The sequence below is a fragment of the Staurois parvus genome, unplaced genomic scaffold (assembly GCF_062004578.1).
Source record: "Staurois parvus isolate SC_StPar_1 unplaced genomic scaffold, SC_StPar_1.0 ptg003044l, whole genome shotgun sequence".
NCBI lineage: Eukaryota > Metazoa > Chordata > Amphibia > Anura > Ranidae > Staurois > Staurois parvus.
In genome coordinates, this window is record NW_028320840.1 from 1 (window position 1) to 22,072 (window position 22,072).

The 22,072-nt window shown below is 49.8% G+C and overlaps 1 long non-coding RNA gene across 1 annotated transcript in view; it reads right to left on the reverse strand.

The window, feature by feature from the left end:
- Window positions 1-47: 47 nt before the first annotated feature.
- Window positions 48-22,072, reverse strand: part of LOC149428678 (uncharacterized) — a 44,951-nt gene continuing 22,926 nt past the window's right edge. Inside the window, exon 3 of the long non-coding RNA XR_016310696.1 lies at window positions 48-115. This is a non-coding gene — a long non-coding RNA (uncharacterized LOC149428678). The remainder of the gene's footprint in view (window positions 116-22,072) is intronic.

Genomic DNA, 22,072 nt, shown 5'->3' on the forward strand with positions numbered 1-22,072 from the left:
CACTGACGTTTGTTACATATTTAATAGTTTTTCAGAATGGAAATGACTTACTGTGGGCACCTCAGCAATGATTGGCAGGCTTTCCTCCATACAGGGATCTGAACAGGCTCCTCCCCTGGAAAACAAGAACGACGTCTGTGAAAGATGCCAACCACTGATGTAGGTGATAATAAAACCTGTTACACCACAAAAGGAATACATATCAATGGGGCAGCGATGGGTGGAAAGAAGAAAGGATGATTGGATGAAAGAAGAGAAAAAGGGGAGAAGAGATGGACTTAAGGTTAGGGATACTCTGAAAGTGATAAAATCCCTCCGACACAATAGATGGAGTGTGGGGGGTGTGACAGTAGAGGAGTGTGGGGGGTGTGACAGTAGAGGAGTGTGGGGGGTGTGACAGTAGAGGAGTGTGGGGGGTGTGACAGTGATCGGTATGTACAGGAGAGGAGTGTGGGGGGTGTGACAATGATTGGTATGTACAGGAGAGGAGTGTGGGGGGTGTGACAGTGATCAGTATGTACAGGAGAGGAGTGTGGGGGGTGTGACAGTGATCAGTATGTACAGGAGAGGAGTGTGGGGGGTGTGACAATGATTGGTATGTACAGGAGAGGAGTGTGGGGGTGTGACAGTGATCAGTATGTACAGGAGAGGAGTGTGGGGGGTGTGACAGTGATCGGTATGTACAGGAGAGGAGTGTGGGGGGTGTGACAGTGATCAGTATGTACAGGAGAGGAGTGTGGGGGGTGTGACAATGATTGGTATGTACAGGAGAGGAGTGTGGGGGTGTGACAGTGATCAGTATGTACAGGAGAGGAGTGTGGAGGTATGACAGTGATCGGTATGTACAGGAGAGGAGTGTGGAGGTATGACAGTGATCGGTATGTACAGGAGAGGAGTGTGGGGGGTATGACAGTGATCGGTATGTACAGGAGAGGAGTGTGGGGGGTGTGACAGTGATCGGTATGTACAGGAGAGGAGTGTGGGGGGGTGTGACAGTGATCGGTATGTACAGGAGAGGAGTGTGGAGGTATGACAGTGATCGGTATGTACAGCAGAGGAGTGTGGGGGGTGTGACAGTGACCGGGATGTACAGGAGAGGAGTGTGGGGGGTGTGACAGTGATCGGTATGTACAGGAGAGGAGTGTGGGGGGTGTGACAGTGATCGGTATGTACAGGAGAGGAGTGTGGAGGTATGACAGTGATCGGTATGTACAGCAGAGGAGTGTGGGGGGTGTGACAGTGACCGGGATGTACAGGAGAGGAGTGTGGGGGGTGTGACAGTGATCGGTATGTACAGGAGAGGAGTGTGGGGGGTGTGACAGTGATCGGTATGTACAGGAGAGGAGTGTGGAGGTATGACAGTGATCGGTATGTACAGGAGAGGAGTGTGGGGGGTGTGACAGTGATCAGTATGTACAGGAGAGGAGTGTGGGGGTGTGACAGTGATCGGTATGTACAGGAGAGGAGTGTGGGGGGTGTGACAGTGATCGGTATGTACAGGAGAGGAGTGTGGGGGGTGTGACAGTGATCGGTATGTACAGGAGAGGAGTGTGGGGGGTGTGACAGTGATCGGTATGTACAGGAGAGGAGTGTGGGGGGTGTGACAGTGATCGGTATGTACAGCAGAGGAGTGTGGGGGTATGACAGTGATCGGTATGTACAGGAGAGGAGTGTGGGGGGTGTGACAGTGATCGGTATGTACAGCAGAGGAGTATGGGGGGTATGACAGTGATCGGTATGTACAGGAGAGGAGTGTGGGGGGTGTGACAGTGACTGGTATGTACAGGAGAGGAGTGTGGGGGGTGTGACAGTGATCGGTATGTACAGGAGAGGAGTGTGGGGGGTGTGACAGTGATCGGTATGTACAGCAGAGGAGTGTGGGGGTATGACAGTGATCGGTATGTACAGGAGAGGAGTGTGGAGGTATGACAGTGATCGGTATGTACAGGAGAGGAGTGTGGAGGGTATGACAGTGATCGGTATGTACAGCAGAGGAGTGGGGGGTGTGACAGTGATCGGTATGTACAGCAGAGGAGTGTGGAGGTATGACAGTGATCGGTATGTACAGGAGAGGAGTGTGGGGGGTATGACAGTGATCGGTATGTACAGGAGAGGAGTGTGGAGGTATGACAGTGATCGGTATGTACAGCAGAGGAGTGGGGGGTATGACAGTGATCGGTACGTACAGGAGAGGAGTGTGGAGGGTATGACAGTGATCGGTATGTACAGGAGAGGAGTGTGGGGTGTGTGACACTGATCGGTATGTACAAGAGAGGAGTGTGGGAGGTGTGACAGTGATCGGTACGTACAGGAGAGGAGTGTGGAGGTGTGACAGTGATCGGTATGTACAGGAGAGGAGTGTGGAGGTGTGACAGTGATCGGTATGTACAGGAGAGGAGTGTGAAGGTATGACAGTGATCGGTATGTACAGGAGAGGAGTGTGAAGGTATGACAGTGATCGGTATGTACAGGAGAGGAGTGTGGAGGTGTGACAGTGATCGGTGTGTACAGGAGAGGAGTGTGGAGGGTGTGACAGTGATTGGTATGTACAGGAGAGGAGTGTGGAGGGTGTGACAGTGATCAGTATGTACAGGAGAGGAGTGTGGGGTGTGTGACATTAATCGGTATGTACAGGAGAGGAGTGTGGGAGGTGTGACAGTGATCGGTATGTACAGGAGAGGAGTGTGGAGGTGTGACAGTGATCGGTGTGTACAGGAGAGGAGTGTGGAGGGTGTGACAGTGATCGGTATGTACAGGAGAGGAGTGTGGGGTGTGTGACATTGATCGGTATGTACAGGAGAGGAGTGTGGGAGGTGTGACAGTGATCGGTATGTACAGGAGAGGAGTGTGGAGGTATGACAGTGATCGGTATGTACAGGAGAGGAGTGTGGAGGTATAACAGTGATCTGTATGTACAGGAGAGGAGTGTGGGGGGTGTGACAGTGATCGGTATGTACAGGAGAGGAGTGTGGAGGCATGACAGTGATCGGTATGTACAGGAGAGGAGTGTGGAGGTATAACAGTGATCGGTATGTACAGGAGAGGAGTGTGGGGGGTGTGACAGTGATCGGTATGTACAGGAGAGGAGTGTGGAGGTATGACAGTGATCGGTATGTACAGGAGAGGAGTGTGGAGGTATAACAGTGATCGGAATGTACAGGAGAGGAGTGTGGGGGGTAAGACAGTGATCGGTATGTACAGGAGAGGAGTGTGGAGGTATGACAGTGATCGGTATGTACAGGAGAGGAGTGTAGGGGGTGTGACAGTGATCGTTATGTACAGGAGAGGAGTGTGGGGGGTGTGACAGTGATTGGTATGTACAGGAGAGGAGTGTGGGGGGTGTGACAGTGATCGGTATGTACAAGAGAGGAGTGTGGTCGGTGTGACAGTGATCGGTATGTACAGGAGAGGAGTGTGGGGGGTATGACAGTGATCGGTATGTACAGGAGAGGAGTGTGGGGGGTGTGACAGTGATCAGTATGTACAGGAGAGGAGTGTGGGGGGTATGACAGTGATCAGTATGTACAGGAGAGGAGTGTGAGGGGTATGACAGTGATCAGTATGTACAGGAGAGGAGTGTGGGGGGTATGACAGTGATCAGTATGTACAGGAGAGGAGTGTGGGGGGTGTGACAGTGGTCATTAGTTACAGGAGAGGAGTGTGGAGGTATGACAGTGATCGGTATGTACAGGAGAGGAGTGTGGGGGGTGTGACAGTGATCGGTATGTACAGGAGAGGAGTGTGGGGGGTATGACAGTGATCGGTATGTACAGGAGAGGAGTGTGGGGGGTGTGACAGTGGTCAGTATGTACAGGAGAAGAGTGTGGGGGGTGTGACAGTGATCAGTATGTACAGGAGAGGAGTGTGGGGGGTATGACAGTGATCAATATGTACAGGAGAGGAGTGTGGGGGGTGTGACAGTGGTCAGTAGTTACAGGAGAGGAGTGTGGAGGTATGACAGTGATCGGTATGTACAGGAGAGGAGTGTGGGGTATGTGACAGTGATCGGTATGTACAGGAGAGGAGTGTGGGGGGTATGACAGTGATTGGTATGTACAGGAGAGGAGTGTGGGGGGTGTGACAGTGGTCAGTATGTACAGGAGAAGAGTGTGGGGGGTGTGACAGTGGTCAGTATGTACAGGAGAGGAGTGTGTGGGGGGTGACAGTGGTCAGTATGTACAGGAGAAGAGTGTGGGGGGTGTGACAGTGGTCAGTATGTACAGGAGAAGAGTGTGGGGGGTGTGACAGTGGTCAGTATGTACAGGAGAGGAGTGTGGGGGGTGTGACAGTGGTCAGTATGTACAGGAGAGGAGTGTGGGGGGGGGTGAAAGTGGTCAGTATGTACAGGAGAAGAGTGTGGGGGGTGTGACAGTGGTCAGTATGTACAGGAGAGGAGTGTGGGGGGTGTGACAGTGGTCAGTATGTACAGGAGAGGAGTGTGGGGGACATCCCAAGGAGCAAGATAACAGCTGGAGAGCACAATAATCTGTCAATCAGGAATTGCAGAGACATGGCTTAAATCAGGAAGTTCATAAGAGGAGTGAAGAGTTGAAGGGTCACCAGAAACAAGATCCATGTGGCACCATGCGAAGAGCCCCACTCAGACACCACAGAGCTCACAGGTTCAGGTCCTGACAGATCATGTGATCAATCTCAAGCGTATAATTCCCGTAAAGCGGTGGCAGTGTGGGGGTGAGGAGACGGATTAATTGAATTCACCTTTTCAGATACAGTCTAAAAATTTGAATTGAAATGAGAAAGCAGTTTATGAGCTTAAAGACACGATTGCGGCTCTGTGACAGTTATATGGACTCCCCTGAAGTACTACATAGAATCCTTTGGTAACGTCATTAATATTCCGATATTACTCAGCTTCCTCTAACGAGCTCCTTATTCACAGCCCCACCATTGCAGTCATTTGCAGCATTCTGGACATAAAACATCTCACAGTGGGAGGGGAGTGAATACTGAGGGGGAGGGCAGGCAGGGGGATGGGAGTATACACACTGAGGGTGTCATGGAGGGGGGGTGGGAGTATACCCACTGAGGGTGTCATGGAGAGGGATGGGAGTATACTCACTGAGGGTGTCATGGAGGGGGGGTGGGAGTATACCCACTGAGGGTGTCATGGAGAGGGATGGGAGTATACTCACTGAGGGTGTCATGGAGGGGGGGTGGGAGTATACCCACTGAGGGTGTCATGGAGAGGGATGGGAGTATACTCACTGTGGGTGTCATGGAGGGGGGGTGGGAGTATACCCACTGAGGGTGTCATGGAGAGGGATGGGAGTATACTCACTGAGGGTGTCATGGAGGGGGGGTGGGAGTATACCCACTGAGGGTGTCATGGAGAGGGATGGGAGTATACTCACTGAGGGTGTCATGGAGGGGGGGTGGGAGTATACCCACTGAGGGTGTCATGGAGAGGGATGGGAGTATACTCACTGAGGGTGTCATGGAGGGGGACGGGAGTATACTCACTGAGGGTGTCATGGAGGGGGGGGCAGGAGTATACACACTGAGGGTGTCATGGAGGGGGGGCGGGAGTATACTCACTGAGGGTGTCATGGAGAGGGATGGGAGTATACTCACTGAGGGTGTCATGGAGGGGGGGCGGGAGTATACTCACTGTGGGTGTCAAGGGTGGGGGGACGGGAATATACTCACTGAGGGTGTCATGGAGGGGGACGGGAGTATACTCACTGAGGGTGTCATGGAGGGGGATGGGAGTATACACACTGAGGGTGTCATGGAGGGGGGACGGGAGTATACTCACTGAGGGTGTCATGAAGGGGGACAAGAGTATTCTCACTGAGGGTGTCATGGAGGGGGACAAGAGTATTCTCACTGAGGGTGTCATGGAGGGGGGACGGGAGTATTCTCACTGAGGGTGTCATGGAGGGGGACAAGAGTATTCTCACTGAGGGTGTCATGGAGGGGGACGGGAGCACACTCACTGCGGGTGTCATGGAGGGGGATGGGAGTATACACACTGAGGGTGTCATGGAGGGGGACGGGAGTATACACACTGAGGGTGTCATGGAGAGGGACGGGAGTATACTCACTGAGGGTGTCATGGAGGGGGATGGGAGTATACACACTGAGGGTGTCATGGAGGGGGGACGGGAGTACTCTCACTGAGGGTGTCATGGAGGGGGACGGGTGTCACCCTCAGTAAGTCATATATATATATAAAGGCTCAGAGGCAGTACTATAATCTGTAGCCACACCCCCAGTGACAGACAACATCCAGGAACTTTCCCACGCTGTCAGACCCACTCTGGTGTTACTTTCTATGCTGCTGGTGGATTTGCACTGCATGACCCCGAATAGCTGCTCTATGACTTCCGGAGGTTCCGGAGACGCCTTCCTTTACTCCACTACATGTGAGCGCATTTCCTGCTGTTCTGTCAACAAATTCCTCAACTTGCTGCACTTAGATGCATCTTCTGCTGTTCACTGACATTCAAAGAATATTTCAGGAGCTTACATACACGATATTACCCCAAGTATTGCCCCCCCCCGTATATACACGATATTGCCCCAAGTATTGCCCCCCCCCCCCCGTATATACACGATATTGCCCCAAGTATTGCCCCCCCCCCCCCGTATATACACGATATTGCCCCAAGTATTGCCCCCCCCGTATATACACGATATTGCCCCAAGTATTGCCCCCCCCGTATATACACGATATTGCCCCAAGTATTGCCCCCCCCCCGTATATACACGATATTGCCCCAAGTATTGCCCCCCCCGTATATACACGATATTGCCCCAAGTATTGCCCCCCCCGTATATACACGATATTGCCCCAAGTATTGCCCCCCCGTATATACACGATATTGCCCCAAGTATTGTCCCCGCCCCCCGTATATACACGATATTGCCCCAAGTATTGCCCCCCCCCGTATATACACTATATTGCCCCAAGTATTGCCCCCCCCGTATATACACGATATTGCCCCAAGTATTGCCCCCCCCCCGTATATACACGATATTGCCCCAAGTATTGCCCCCCCCGTATATACACGATATTGCCCCAAGTATTGCCCCCCCCGTATATACACGATATTGCCCCAAGTATTGCCCCCCCGTATATACACGATATTGCCCCAAGTATTGTCCCCGCCCCCCGTATATACACGATATTGCCCCAAGTATTGCCCCCCCCCCGTATATACACGATATTGCCCCAAGTATTGCTCCCCCCCGTATATACATGATATTGCCCCAAGTATTGCCCCCCCCCGTATATACACGATATTGCCCCAAGTATTGCCCCCCCGTATATACACGATATTGCCCCAAGTATTGCCCCCCCGTATATACACGATATTGCCCCAAGTATTGTCCCCCCCGTATATACACGATAGTGCCCCAAGTATTGTCCCCCCCGTATATACACGATATTGCCCCAAGTATTGTCCCCCCCCCGTATATACACGATATTGCCCCAAGTATTGTCTTCCCCCGTATATACACTATATTGCCCCAAGTATTGTCCCCGCCCCGTATATACACAATATTGCCCCAAGTATTGTCCCCCCCGTATATACACGATATTGCCCCAAGTATTGTCCCCCCCGTATATACACGATATTGCCCCAAGTATTGCCCCCCCGTATATACACGATATTGCCCCAAGTATTGCCCCCCCGTATATACACGATATTGCCCCAAGTATCGGGCTGCAGGCCTTTCCACGCACATGACCTTTAATGGCCCCCCAGTCTTAGTCCGTGGGGTTCAATATTGAGTTGGCCCCGCCCTTTCCCCGCACATGACCTTTAATGGCCCCCCAGTCTTAGTCCGTAGGGTTCAGTATTGAGTTGGCCCCGCCCTTCCCACACACATGACCTTTAATGGCCCCCCAGTCTTAGTCCGTAGGGTTCAATATTGAGTTGGCCCCGCCCTTTGCCTCTTCTGGGAAGGCCGTCCACAAGGTTTAGGAGGGTGTCTATGGGAAGGTTGGACCATTCTTCCAGAAGCACATTTGTCAGGTCAGGCACTGATGTCGGGGGAGGGGCACTGATGTCGGGGGAGGAGGCACTGATGTCGGGGGAGGGGCCTGGCTCACAGTCTCCGCTCTAATTCATCCCAAAGGTGTTCTATGGGGTTGAGGTCAGGACTCTGTGCAGGACAGTCAAGTTCCTCCACCCCAAACTGGCTCCTCCATGTCTTTATGGACCTTGCTTTGTGCACTGGGGGGCAGTCATGTTGGAACAGGAAGGGGTCATCCCCAAACTCCTCCCACAAAGTTGGGGGCATGAAATTGTCCAAAATGGTGCCTTAAGAGTTCCCTTCACTGGAACTAGAGGGCCAAGCCCAACCCCTGAGGAACACCCCCACACCATAATCCCCCCTCCACCAAACTTTACACTTGGCACAATGCAGTCAGGCAAGTACCGTTCTCCTGGCCACCACCAAACCCAGACACGTCCATCGGATTGCCAGACAGAGAAGCGTGATTGGTCACTCCAGAGAACACTCCTCCACTGCTCTAGAGTCCAGTGGCGGCGTGCTTTACACCACGGCATCTGACGCTTTGCATTGCACTTGGTGATGGAAGGCTTGGATGCAGCTGCTCGGCCATGGAAACCCATTCCATGAAGCTCTCTACACACTGTTGTTGGGCTCATCTGAAGGCCACACCAAGTTTGGAGGTCTTTAGCTATTGACTCTGCAGACAGTTGGTGACTTCTGCGCACTGTGCGCTTCAGCATGCGCTGACCCCGCCCTGTCATGTGACGTGGCCTACCACTTGGTGGCTGAGTGGCTGTTGTTCCCAGTTGCTTCCACTTTGTTATAATCCCACTAACAGTTGAGCGTGGAATATTTAGTAGCCAGGAAATGTCACGGATGGACTTATTGCCCAGGTGGCCACCTATCACGGGACCACGCTTGGAGTCACTGAGCTCCTGAGAGCGACCCATTCTTTCACCAATGTTTGTAGAAGCCGTCTGCATGCCTAGGGGCTTGATTGTATACACCTGTGTCCATGGAGGGGATTGGAGCACCTGAATCACATGATATGGAGGGGATTGGAGCACCTGAATCACATGATATGGAGGGGATTGGAACACCTGAATCACATGATATGGATGAGATTGGAACACCTGAATCACATGATATGGAGGGGATTGGAACACCTGAATCACATGATATGGAGGGGATTGGAACACCTGAATCACATGATATGGAGGGGATTGGAACACCTGAATCACATGATATGGAGGGGATTGGAACACCTGAATCACATGATATGGAGGGGATTGGAACACTGAATCACATGATTGGGAGGGGATTGGAACACCTGAATCACATGATATGGAGGGGATTGGAACACCTGAATCACATGATATGGAGGGGATTGGAACACCTGAAGCACATGATTGGGAGGGGATTGGAACACCTGAATCACATGATTGGGAGGGGATTGGAACACCTGAATCACATGATATGGAGGGGATTGGAACACCTGAATCACATGATATGGAGGGGATTGGAACACCTGAATCACATGATATGGAGGGGATTGGAACACCTGAATCACATGATATGGATGAGATTGGAACACCTGAATCACATGATATGGAGGGGATTGGAACACCTGAATCACATGATATGGAGGGGATTGGAACACCTGAATCACATGATATGGAGGGGATTGGAACACCTGAATCACATGATATGGAGGGGATTGGAACACTGAATCACATGATTGGGAGGGGATTGGAACACCTGAATCACATGATATGGAGGGGATTGGAACACCTGAATCACATGATATGGAGGGGATTGGAACACCTGAAGCACATGATTGGGAGGGGATTGGAACACCTGAATCACATGATATGGAGGGGATTGGAACACCTGAATCACATGATATGGAGGGGATTGGAGCACCTGAATCACATGATTTGGAAGGGCGTCCCAATACTTTTGGCAATATAGTGTATAAAGAACACCTGAGAAGCTGACATATGAAGAACACCAGAGAAGCTGACATATGAAGAACACCAGAGAAGCTGACATATGAAGAACACCAGAGAAGCTGACATATGAAGAACACCAGAGAAGCTGACATATGAAGAACACCAGAGAAGCTGACATATGAAGAACACCAGAGAACATGACGTATGAAGAACACCTGAGAAGCTGACATATGAAGAACACCAGAGAAGCTGACATATGAAGAACACCAGAGAAGCTGACATATGAAGAACACCTGAGAACATGACGTATGAAGAACACCTGAGAAGCTGACATATGAAGAACACCTGAGAAGCTGACATATGAAGAACACCTGAGAAGCTGACATATGAAGAACACCAGAGAAGCTGACATATGAAGAACACCTGAGAACATGACGTATGAAGAACACCTGAGAAGCTGACATATGAAGAACACCTGAGAAGCTGACATATGAAGAACACCTGAGAAGCTGACATATGAAGAACACCAGAGAAGCTGACATATGAAGAACACCAGAGAAGCTGACATATGAAGAACACCTGAGAACATGACGTATGAAGAACACCTGAGAACATGACGTATGAAGAACACCTGAGAAGCTGACGTATGAAGAACACTAGAGAAGCTGACATATGAAGAACACCAGAGAAGCTGACATATGAAGAACACCAGAGAAGCTGACATATGAAGAACACCAGAGAAGCTGACATATGAAGAACACCAGAGAAGCTGACATATGAAGAACACCTGAGAAGCTGACATATGAAGAACACCAGAGAAGCTGACATATGAAGAACACCTGAGAAGCTGACATATGAAGAACACCAGAGAAGCTGACATATGAAGAACACCAGAGAAGCTGACATATGAAGAACACCTGAGAAGCTGACATATGAAGAACACCTGAGAACATGACGTATGAAGAACACCAGAGAACATGACGTATGAAGAACACCAGAGAAGCTGACATATGAAGAACACCAGAGAAGCTGACATATGAAGAACACCAGAGAAGCTGACATATGAAGAACACCAGAGAAGCTGACATATGAAGAACACCAGAGAAGCTGACATATGAAGAACACCAGAGAACATGACGTATGAAGAACACCTGAGAAGCTGACATATGAAGAACACCAGAGAACATGACATATGAAGAACACCAGAAAAGCTGACATATGAAGAACACCAGAGAACATGACGTATGAAGAACACCAGAGAAGCTGACATATGAAGAACACCAGAGAAGCTGACATATGAAGAACACCAGAGAAGCTGACATATGAAGAACACCAGAGAAGCTGACATATGAAGAACACCAGAGAAGCTGACATATGAAGAACACCAGAGAAGCTGACATATGAAGAACACCAGAGAGCATACTTTTGTTTCATCCGAGTCGGAATCATTCATCAATGCTGAACCAGCAGATTTCACGTCAGGCAGACGTAGTAATGCAGCAATCAAGTGAAATGGTGCTGAAAAGATATTGCTGGGATGTGAACGGAGCCGAGATTCACGTGACATCACGGAGGAAGCAGAGAATGATGTTCTCAGTTGCCATGGCAATCTCCATAGATACAAGCATGTTCTGCATCCCTGCAGGATGTCTTTTCAATAGGATTCTGCTTAAAAATGCGTCTAGAAGGAGAGAGGAGGAGTGTGGGTGGCGAGCAAATATATCCAGAGAGGCGCTTGTCCTCGGCTCCGCCTTTCATGGAAGGAATTAAAGACAAATCTCTCTAATGTGGAGCAAAGTCAACCCATCGCCATCTTGGTCCATGAAAAGAATGTTTCAGCAGTTTGAGCTCCCTGGAGCCGGAGCTTCTACCGGTAATTCTTCATAAAGGCCGTGTGCAGAGCGTGGGACCCGGACAGAGGATGCATGTGACTCCCGTATGTCCAAGAGGTCCATTGTGGGTGGAACACCCGCCGTACACATATACACAGAGTAGCCAGAACATTATGACCACCCTCCATGACATTATGACCACCCACCATGACATTATGACCACCCACCATGACATTATGACCACCCACCATGACATTATGACCACCCTCCATGAAGTTATGACCACCCTCCATGACATTATGACCACCCTCCATGAAGTTATGACCACCCTCCATGACATTATGACCACCCTCCATGACATTATGACCACCCACCATGACATTATGACCACCCACCATGACATTATGACCACCCTCCATGACATTATGACCACCCACCATGACATTATGACCACCCTCCATGACATTATGACCACCCTCCATGACATTATGACCACCCTTCATGAAGTTATGACCACCCTCCATGACATTATGACCACCCTTCATGAAGTTATGACCACCCACCATGACATTATGACCACCCTCCATGACATTATGACCACCCTTCATGAAGTTATGACCACCCTCCATGACATTATGACCACCCTCCATGACATTATGACCACCCTCCATGACATTATGACCACCCTCCATGACATTATGACCACCCACCATGACATTATGACCACCCTCCATGAAGTTATGACCACCCTCCATGACATTATGACCACCCTCCATGACATTATGACCACCCTCCATGACATTATGACCACCCACCATGACATTATGACCACCCTCCATGACATTATGACCACCCTGCAGGACATTATGACCACCCTCCATGACATTATGACCACCCTCCATGACATTATGACCACCCTGCAGGACATTATGACCACCCTCCATGAAGTTATGACCACCCTCCATAACATTATGACCACCCTCCATGACATTATGACCACCCTTCATGAAGTTATGACCACCCACCATGACATTATGACCACCCACCATGACATTATGACCACCCTTCATGAAGTTATGACCACCCACCATGACATTATGACCACCCTCCATGAAGTTATGACCACCCTCCATGACATTATGACCACCCTCCATGACATTATGACCACCCTCCATGACATTATGACCACCCACCATGACATTATGACCACCCTCCATGACATTATGACCACCCACCATGACATTATGACCACCCTCCATGACATTATGACCACCCTCCATGAAGTTATGACCACCCTCCATGACATTATGACCACCCTCCATGAAGTTATGACCACCCACCATGAAGTTATGACCACCCTCCATGACATTATGACCACCCTCCATGAAGTTATGACCACCCACCATGAAGTTATGACCACCCTCCATGACATTATGACCACCCTCCATGACATTATGACCACCCACCATGACATTATGACCACCCACCTAATATTGAGTAGGTCCCCTTTTTACCACCAGAACAGCCCCGATCCATCCATGCACAGACTCCATTAGACAACAAGCTGCAATGCTCTGTGTTCTGACATCTTTCTATCACAACCAGCATTCGATTTTTCAGCCATTTGAGCTCCAGCAGCTCTTCTATTTGATTGGACTATACAGGCCAACCTGCCCTCCCCAGCTCTGTCAATGAGCCTTCCCTCCCCACCTCCATCAAAGAGCCTTCCCTCCCCACATCCATAAATGAGCCTCCCCCCCCACCTCAATCAATGAGCCTCCCCTCCACCACCATCAATGATCCTTCCCTCCCCATCTCCATCATTGATTTTTACCTCCCCACCTCCATCAATGAGCCTCCCCTCCCCCCACCTCCATCAATTAGCCTCCCCTCCCCCCACCTCCATCAATGAGCCTCCCCTCCCCCCACCTCCATCAATTAGCCTCCCCTCCCCCCACCTCCATCAATGAGCCTTCCCTTCACCTCCATTAATGAGCCTTCCCCCACTTCCATCAATAAGCCTTCCCTCATCCACCTCCATCAATGAGCCTCCCCCCCACCTCCATCAATGAGCCTTCCCCCACCTCCATCAATGAGCCTCCCCCCCACCTCCATCAATGAGCCTTCCCCCACCTCCATCAATGAGCCTTCCCTACACCACCTCCATCAATAAGCCTTCCCCCCACCTCCATCAATAAGCCTTCCCCCCCACCTCCATCAATGAGCCTCCCCCCCACCTCCATCAATGAGCCTTCCCCCACCTCCATCAATGAGCCTTCCCTACACCACCTCCATCAATAAGCCTTCCCTCCCCACCTCCATCAATAAGCCTTCCCCCCCAACTCCATCAATGAGCCTTCCCTCCCCACCTCCATCAATAAGCCTTCCCCCCCAACTCCATCAATGAGCCTTCCCTACACCACCTCCATCAATAAGCCTTCCCTCCCCACCTCCATCAATAAGCCTTCCCTCCCCACCTCCATCAATAAGCCTTCCCCCCACTTCCATCAATGAGTCTCCCCCCCCCTCCATCAATGAGTCTCCCCTACACCACCTCCATCAATAAGCCTTCCCTCCCCACCTCCATCAATAAGCCTTCCCCCCCAACTCCATCAATGAGCCTTCCCTACACCACCTCCATCAATAAGCCTTCCCTCCCCACCTCCATCAATAAGCCTTCCCTCCCCACCTCCATCAATAAGCCTTCCCCCCACTTCCATCAATGAGTCTCCCCCCCCCTCCATCAATGAGTCTCCCCTACACCACCTCCATCAATGAGCCTTCCCTTCCCACCTCCATCAATAAGCCTCCCCCCCCACCTCCATCAATGAGCCCCCCCCCCCTCCATCAATGAGCTCCCCCTCTCCATCAATGAGCTCCCCCCACCTCCATCAATGAGCCTCCCCCCCACTTACATCAATAAGCCTTCCCCCCACTTCCATCAATGAGCCTCCCCCCCACTTACATCAATGAGCCTTGTACGACCAGGACCCTGTCTTCAGTTCACCAGTTTTCCTTCCCTGAACCACTTTTGGTGGGTCCTGACCACTGCAGACTGGGAACATTCCACAAGAGCTGCAGTTTTGGAGTTGCTCTGAACCAGTCATCTAGACATTACAATTTGGCCCTTGTTAAAACCACCAGAGTACAGGGGCAGACTGACAACTCATGGGGCCCCCAGGCAATAGGGGATCATGGGGCCCATGTGTCCTTGCCCAAACTCAAAAAAGCCTATGAAAAAGATACCAGGGGCATCTCATGGGGCCCCCTACTGACCCTGGGCCCTCGGGTAGTGCCCGAGTTTCCAAATGGTCAGTCCGCCCCTGCCAGAGTATGAATATAATCACAAGATCACTAGATTATAGACAGGATCACAGGGCCACAAGACTATAGACATAATCATATGCCCAACAGAGTGTGAATATAATCACAGAGTCAAAAGGGTGCAGGTACCAGAGTATCATAGGTCCACCAGACTAGGAACATGATCACATTGCCACCAGAGTATAGACATGATCATAGGTCCACCAGACTAGGAACATAATCACATTGCCACCAGAGTCTGAACATGATCATAGGTCCACCAGACTAGGAACATAATCACATTGCCACCAGAGTATAGACATGATCATAGGTCCACCAGACTAGGAACATGATCACATTGCCACCAGAGTATAGACATGATCATAGGTCCACCAGACTAGGAACATAATCACATTGCCACCAGAGTCTGAACATGATCATAGGTCCACCAGACTAGGAACATAATCACATTGCCACCAGAGTCTGAACATGATCATAGGTCCACCAGACTAGGAACATAATCACATTGCCACCAGAGTATAGACATGATCATAGGTCCACCAGACTAGGAACATAATCACATTGCCACCAGAGTATAGACATGATCATAGGTCCACCAGACTAGGAACATGATCACATTGCCACCAGAGTATAGACATGATCATAGGTCCACCAGACTAGGAACATAATCACATTGCCACCAGAGTATAGACATGATCATACTGTAGGTCCACCAGACTAGGAACATAATCACATTGCCACCAGAGTATAGACATGATCATAGGTCCACCAGACTAGGAACATAATCACATTGCCACCAGAGTATAGACATGATCATAGGTCAACCAGACTAGGAACATAATCACATTGCCACCAGAGTATAGACATGATCATAGGTCCACCAGACTAGGAACATAATCACATTGCCACCAGAGTCTGAACATGATCATAGGTCCACCAGACTAGGAACATAATCACATTGCCACCAGAGTATAGACATGATCATAGGTCCACCAGACTAGGAACATAATCACATTGCCACCAGAGTATAGACATGATCATACTGTAGGTCCACCAGACTAGGAACATAATCACATTGCCACCAGAGTATAGACATGATCATAGGTCCACCAGACTAGGAACATGATCACATTGCCACCAGAGTCTGAACATGATCATAGGTCCACCAGACTAGGAACATAATCACATTGCCACCAGAGTATAGACATGATCATACTGTAGGTCCACCAGACTAAAAACATAATCACATTGCCACCAGAGTATAGACATGATCATAGGTCCACCAGACTAGGAACATAATCACATTGCCACCAGAGTATAGACATGATCACAGGACAACCTGAGTTTACACTTAATTGTGGGAGCACCAGAGTATGAATATGATCACCAGGCCATTATAGTAACAACATAATCCATAATCCAGACCATGGACTTAACCTCGGGTTTACCATAGTTGTTGGCTTTGCTGTAGTCAGTTAAGCAACAATTTATTTTTCAGGTCTGGTCAGGTCTCCCTAAGCTCAGTGGTTGATTGCTCCTGCCTGCCTCTGGAAGAAGCTTTCAGAGAGAATAGGAGGGCCTAGAGGTAACTGAATGGAAAGACGATTTCTAGAGAACACTACCTTAGACAGCTGCCCTGAAGAAGGACCCCTTATACCTTGTTCGCATGGAAGCTGGTTTGGTCGTTGGAGAGTCCTTGGTCGTTGAGAGAAGGACCTTTTTGCTTAGGACTCAACGTGCGCCTCTTTGGGGGTTAGATGCCAGAAGTTGCTACAAGGACTGTGACTGCTTTTACAGAGTCTCAGATGAACTAACTGTCCCCTCTACCTCCAGCAATATTTAAGGCTGCTGCTAAATGTTTTTTTGCTGGAGAATTTGTCCTCCTGTATCTGCCCCTGTTTTTGGAGTATTCTGCACCCTCATCCCTATCTCCTGTTCATTTACTGCAATTTAAATCAACAAAAGGCATCCCCTAGTCTGAGCCTGTGTTTGTTGGTGTGCTCTGGAATTGTGACCTGGGCCTCGCAGCCCCTGAACAGCCAAGGGAGACCTGGGTCATTTCCAGGGGACCCTTCATGAGTAAGAGGTACAAATATAATTACAGGACAGCCCAGTATAGATATAATCACGGAGCCAACAGACTGGACATGATCACAGGGCCACCAGATCATGAACGTATAACAGGGCCACCAGTGTATAGACACAATTACGGGGCCGTCAGAGCATAAACATAATCACAGGGCCATGAGAGTAAAAAAACATCAAAGGGCCATAAGAATATGGACATCGCAGGGCCACCAAAGTATGGAAATAATCACATTGCCATGAGACTATGGACATAATCAAAGGGCCAGCAAAGTATGGATATAATAACAGGGTCACCACACTGTAGCCGTAATCACAGCATCACCAGAGTATAAAGATAATCATAGGACCACCAGAGTATGAACATAATTACTGAGTCAACAGAGTATGGACAAAATAACAGGGCCACTGGAGAATGGACATAATAAAATGACCATCAGAGTACAAATCTATTACCAGGGCAATCAAACTATGGACATAATAACAGGGCCAAAAGACTGTAGACATGATCAGAGGGCCACCAGAGTATGCTCATCATCATGGAACCATCAGATTACTAACATAATCACAAGGCCACCAAAGTATGGACATAATCCAGGGCTACTAAAGTGTGATCATAATTATAGGACCAGCAGAGTATAGACATTATCACAGGCCAGCAGGGTATGGACATAATCCAGGGCCACCAGAGTATGGTCACAATCTAGGGCCACCAGAGTATGGTCATAATCCAGGGCCACCAGAGTATGGTCACAATCTAGGGCCACCAGAGTATGGTCATAATCCAGGGCCACCAGAGTATGGTCACAATCCAGGGCCACCAGAGTATGGTCACAATCTAGGGCCATCAGAGTATGGTCACAATCCAGGGCCACCAGAGTATGGTCACAATCCAGGGCCACCAGAGTATGGCCACAATCCAGGGCCACCAGAGTATGGTCACAATCCAGGGCCACCAGAGTATGGTCTCAATCCAGGGCCACCAAAATATGGTCACAATCTAGGGCCACCAGAGTATGGTCACAATCCAGGGCCACCAGAGTATGGTCACAATCTAGGGCCACCAGAGTATGGCCACAATCCAGGGCCACCAGAGTATGGTCACAATCCAGGGCCACCAGAGTATGGTCTCAATCCAGGGCCACCAGAATATGATCACAATCTAGGGCCACCAGAGTATGGTCATAATCCAGGGCCACCAGAGTATGGTCACAATCTAGGGCCACCAGAGTATGGCCACAATCCAGGGCCACCAGAGTATGGTCACAATCTAGGGCCACCAGAGTATGGTCACAATCCAGGGCCACCAGAGTATGGTCACAATCTAGGGCCACCAGAGTATGGTCACAATCTAGGGCCACCAGAGTATGGTCACAATCTAGGGCCACCAGAATATGGTCACAATCTAGGGCCACCAGAGTATGGTCACAATCTAGGGCCCCAGAGTATGGTCACAATCCAGGGCCACCAGAGTATGGTCACAATCTATGGCCACCAGAGTATGGTCACAATCCAGGGACACCAGAGTATGGTCACAATCTAGGGCCACCAGAGTATGGTCACAATCTAGGGCCACCAGAGTATGGTCACAATCCAGGGCCACCAGAGTATGGTCACAATCTAGGGCCACCAGAGTATGGTCACAATCCAGGGCCACCAGAGTATGGTCACAATCCAGGGCCACCAGAGTATGGCCACAATCCAGGGCCACCAGAGTATGGCCACAATCCAGGGCCACCAGAGTATGGCCACAATCCAGGGCCACCAGAGTATGGTCACAATCCAGGGCCACCAGAGTATGGTCTCAATCCAGGGCCACCAGAATATGGTCACAATCTAGGGCCACCAGAGTATGGTCACAATCCAGGGCCACCAGAGTATGGTCACAATCTAGGGCCACCAGAGTATGGCCACAATCCAGGGCCACCAGAGTATGGTCTCAATCCAGGGCCACCAGAATATGATCACAATCTAGGGCCACCAGAGTATGGTCACAACCCAGGGCCACCAGAGTATGGTCACAATCTAGGGTCACCAGAGTATGGTCACAATCCAGGGCCACCAGAATATGGTCACAATCCAGGGACAGCAGGTTATGGACACAATCCAGGGACAGCAGGTTATGGACACAATCCAGGGACAGCATGTTATGGTCACAATCCAGGGCCACCAGAGTATGGTCACAATCTAGGGCCACCAGAGTATGGTCACAATCCAGGGCCACCAGAGTATGGTCACAATCCAGGGCCACCAGAGTATGTTCACAATCCAGGGCCACCAGAATATGGTCACAATCTAGGGCCACCAGAGTATGGTCACAATCCAGGGCCACCAGAGTATGGTCACAATCTAGGGCCACCAGAGTATGGTCACAATCCAGGGCCACCAGAGTATGGTCATAATCCAGGGCCACCAGAGTATGGTCACAATCCAGGGACAGCAGGTTATGGACACAATCCAGGGACAGCAGGTTATGGACACAATCCAGGGACAGCAGGGTATGGACACAATCCAGGGACAGCAGGTTATGGACACAATCCAGGGACAGCAGGTTATGGACACAATCCAGGGACAGCAGGTTATGGACACAATCCAGGGACAGCAGGGTATGGACACAATCCAGGGACAGCAGGTTATGGACACAATCCAGGGACAGCAGGGTATGGACACAATCCAGGGACAGCAGGGTATGGACATCATCACGGGGTCAGGGCAGCAGGAAATTTCTAAGTAGGACAATTAGGTAGCATGCAGCAGTGCAAGGCTGCAGACACACATTTGTATTAATGTGCATTATGTGTCTAGCATTGCAATTAAATAATGAACCCTAAAGCTTCTGTGACAGTAAAGTGTGAATCTGAATGTTGCAGGTATTTGGATAGGGAGGGGGGATAGATCTTATGTTAAAAGAGAAGTAGGGCTTTTTTTCTGCCATTATACCTACCTAGGTGGATGCAGCATTGGTCCCCCACTGGCTCTAAGTTTGAGAACTCAGCGTTCACACGACCGAGTTCTCACAGCTTCTCTGAGCAGAGAGCGGGACTGTCAGTCCCCACTGTCCGCTCTGTCCCCCACCAGCACTCACTGGAGCACTGGGCTGTGGAGGGGGAAGGAGGGACTGGCTCAGGCTTTCAGCGCTTTGCCACTCCAGACTCTGGGATGGAACCTGGACCGGCTAAGTGAAATCAGCCGACAGCGAACTTCTGCCCGCTGTCAGCTGAGAATGGGTCACAAGTAGAGGCGGACTGACAACTCATGGGGTCCCCGGGCAATAGGGGATCATGGGGCCCCTGTGTCCTTGCCCAAAATCAAAAAAGTCTATGAAAAAGGTACCAGGGACATTTCATTGGGCCCCTACGTACCCCGGGCCCTCGGGCAGTGCCTGAGTTTCCAAATTGTCAGTCCGCCCCTGGTCACAGGAGAAATACAGCCAAAAGCCTTTGAATAGCTGTCTGGGTTCCTGTTGGGGAGACTCACCCACTTTATCTGCCCTGGTGACCACTATCAGTGAAACTTTTCCATTTATTTCTCTTGCACAGGAAGTGAAGGGAAATCTCCCCAGCAGGACAACGGCAGCAACTAATGAGCTTATACGATTTGTATCCCTTTCTTGCTCCATCCAGAAAATGTTTGGCTTTACATACACTGTAAGTTTGCTATTTTCTCTATCTTTCTCTACAATGCATTTTTGACACCCATTGATGGAAAACCAATGACCTCAATATAAATAAGAGTCAGGGAGGTGGCTCTCTCAGCTTTCTAACCATTCATTCATTTGTTTGGGTCGATAGACTTCTGGTAGCTGAGTTTTCATGTTGGTAGCATGAAGCTTCGATAAAAGCACCTGGAAGCTGATTGGTTTCTATGGAGAGCTGCACCAGATTTTGCACTCTCCAGTTTCAGTAAAGCAATCCCTATGTGTCAAGGATAGGTAGGTACACTGGTCTGTCCAGCTCTGGTTGATGTATATGTCAGCCTCTTTCTCTGACTGGTCATGTAGGACAATCTTGTGAGCTTGGTAATGACAATGCCACTCACTGCACTAAACATTTTCTTTAGAATGATACCAAAAGGTGGCCATATGAGCCAATTGAACTAACTATTGGTCCAATGTGCAGACCCAGTAATCCATGGCACCATTGTATAGTCAGACCAGGAGCAATCTACCTGCAGATCAGCCATCACAACCATTTCCAGTTGTTTCTGCCATGCAAACAATACTGCAATTTCAGTAAGCCTGTCCCTGCCCCTGTCCCTGCCCCTGTCCGTGTCCCTGCCCCTGTCCCTGCCCCTGTCCCTGCCCCTGTCCACTCCCTGTAGACTCACCAATCAAATATTGTGAACTTCTCACTGCTTTCATCAACATGTAGATTGCAGATATATTCTTCACACCCATTGGATCATTTTGATAAACTAAAGCGATGACCAGTGTATGTGGTGGCGGTGAATGGACGACTCTCTTCACTTCTTCCTGATCAAAAGGCTACTCATCATCCCCAAACCACAGAGTACCGACTTTCGTCTTAATAGAATAAATAGAAAGCGAAGAGCAGCTTTTCATGTTGCATCTGCTGATATGGGACGAGGAAGGCAATATGGTGGGAGAGCCGTGGACACGTTTCCACCAGTATATCAGTCACCGAGTTCCCTCTTTTATTTTGTATGTGATAATGTTGCTGTCTTGCACTTGTGGATCTTCAGGCGCACCTTCTGCTTTGTTCACATGCCAAATATTTGTCATGCAGAAACTCCTGAAAAAGTATCCAGGTCTATAAAAATTTTTGGGCAAGGCCAGCAAAGTTTGCTCCTACTTTCACAGATTCTACATCGAAACAAACATGAGAGAAGAATTACAACAGGGAAAGTCCACTCAGTCATTGGTTTATCTGTGAG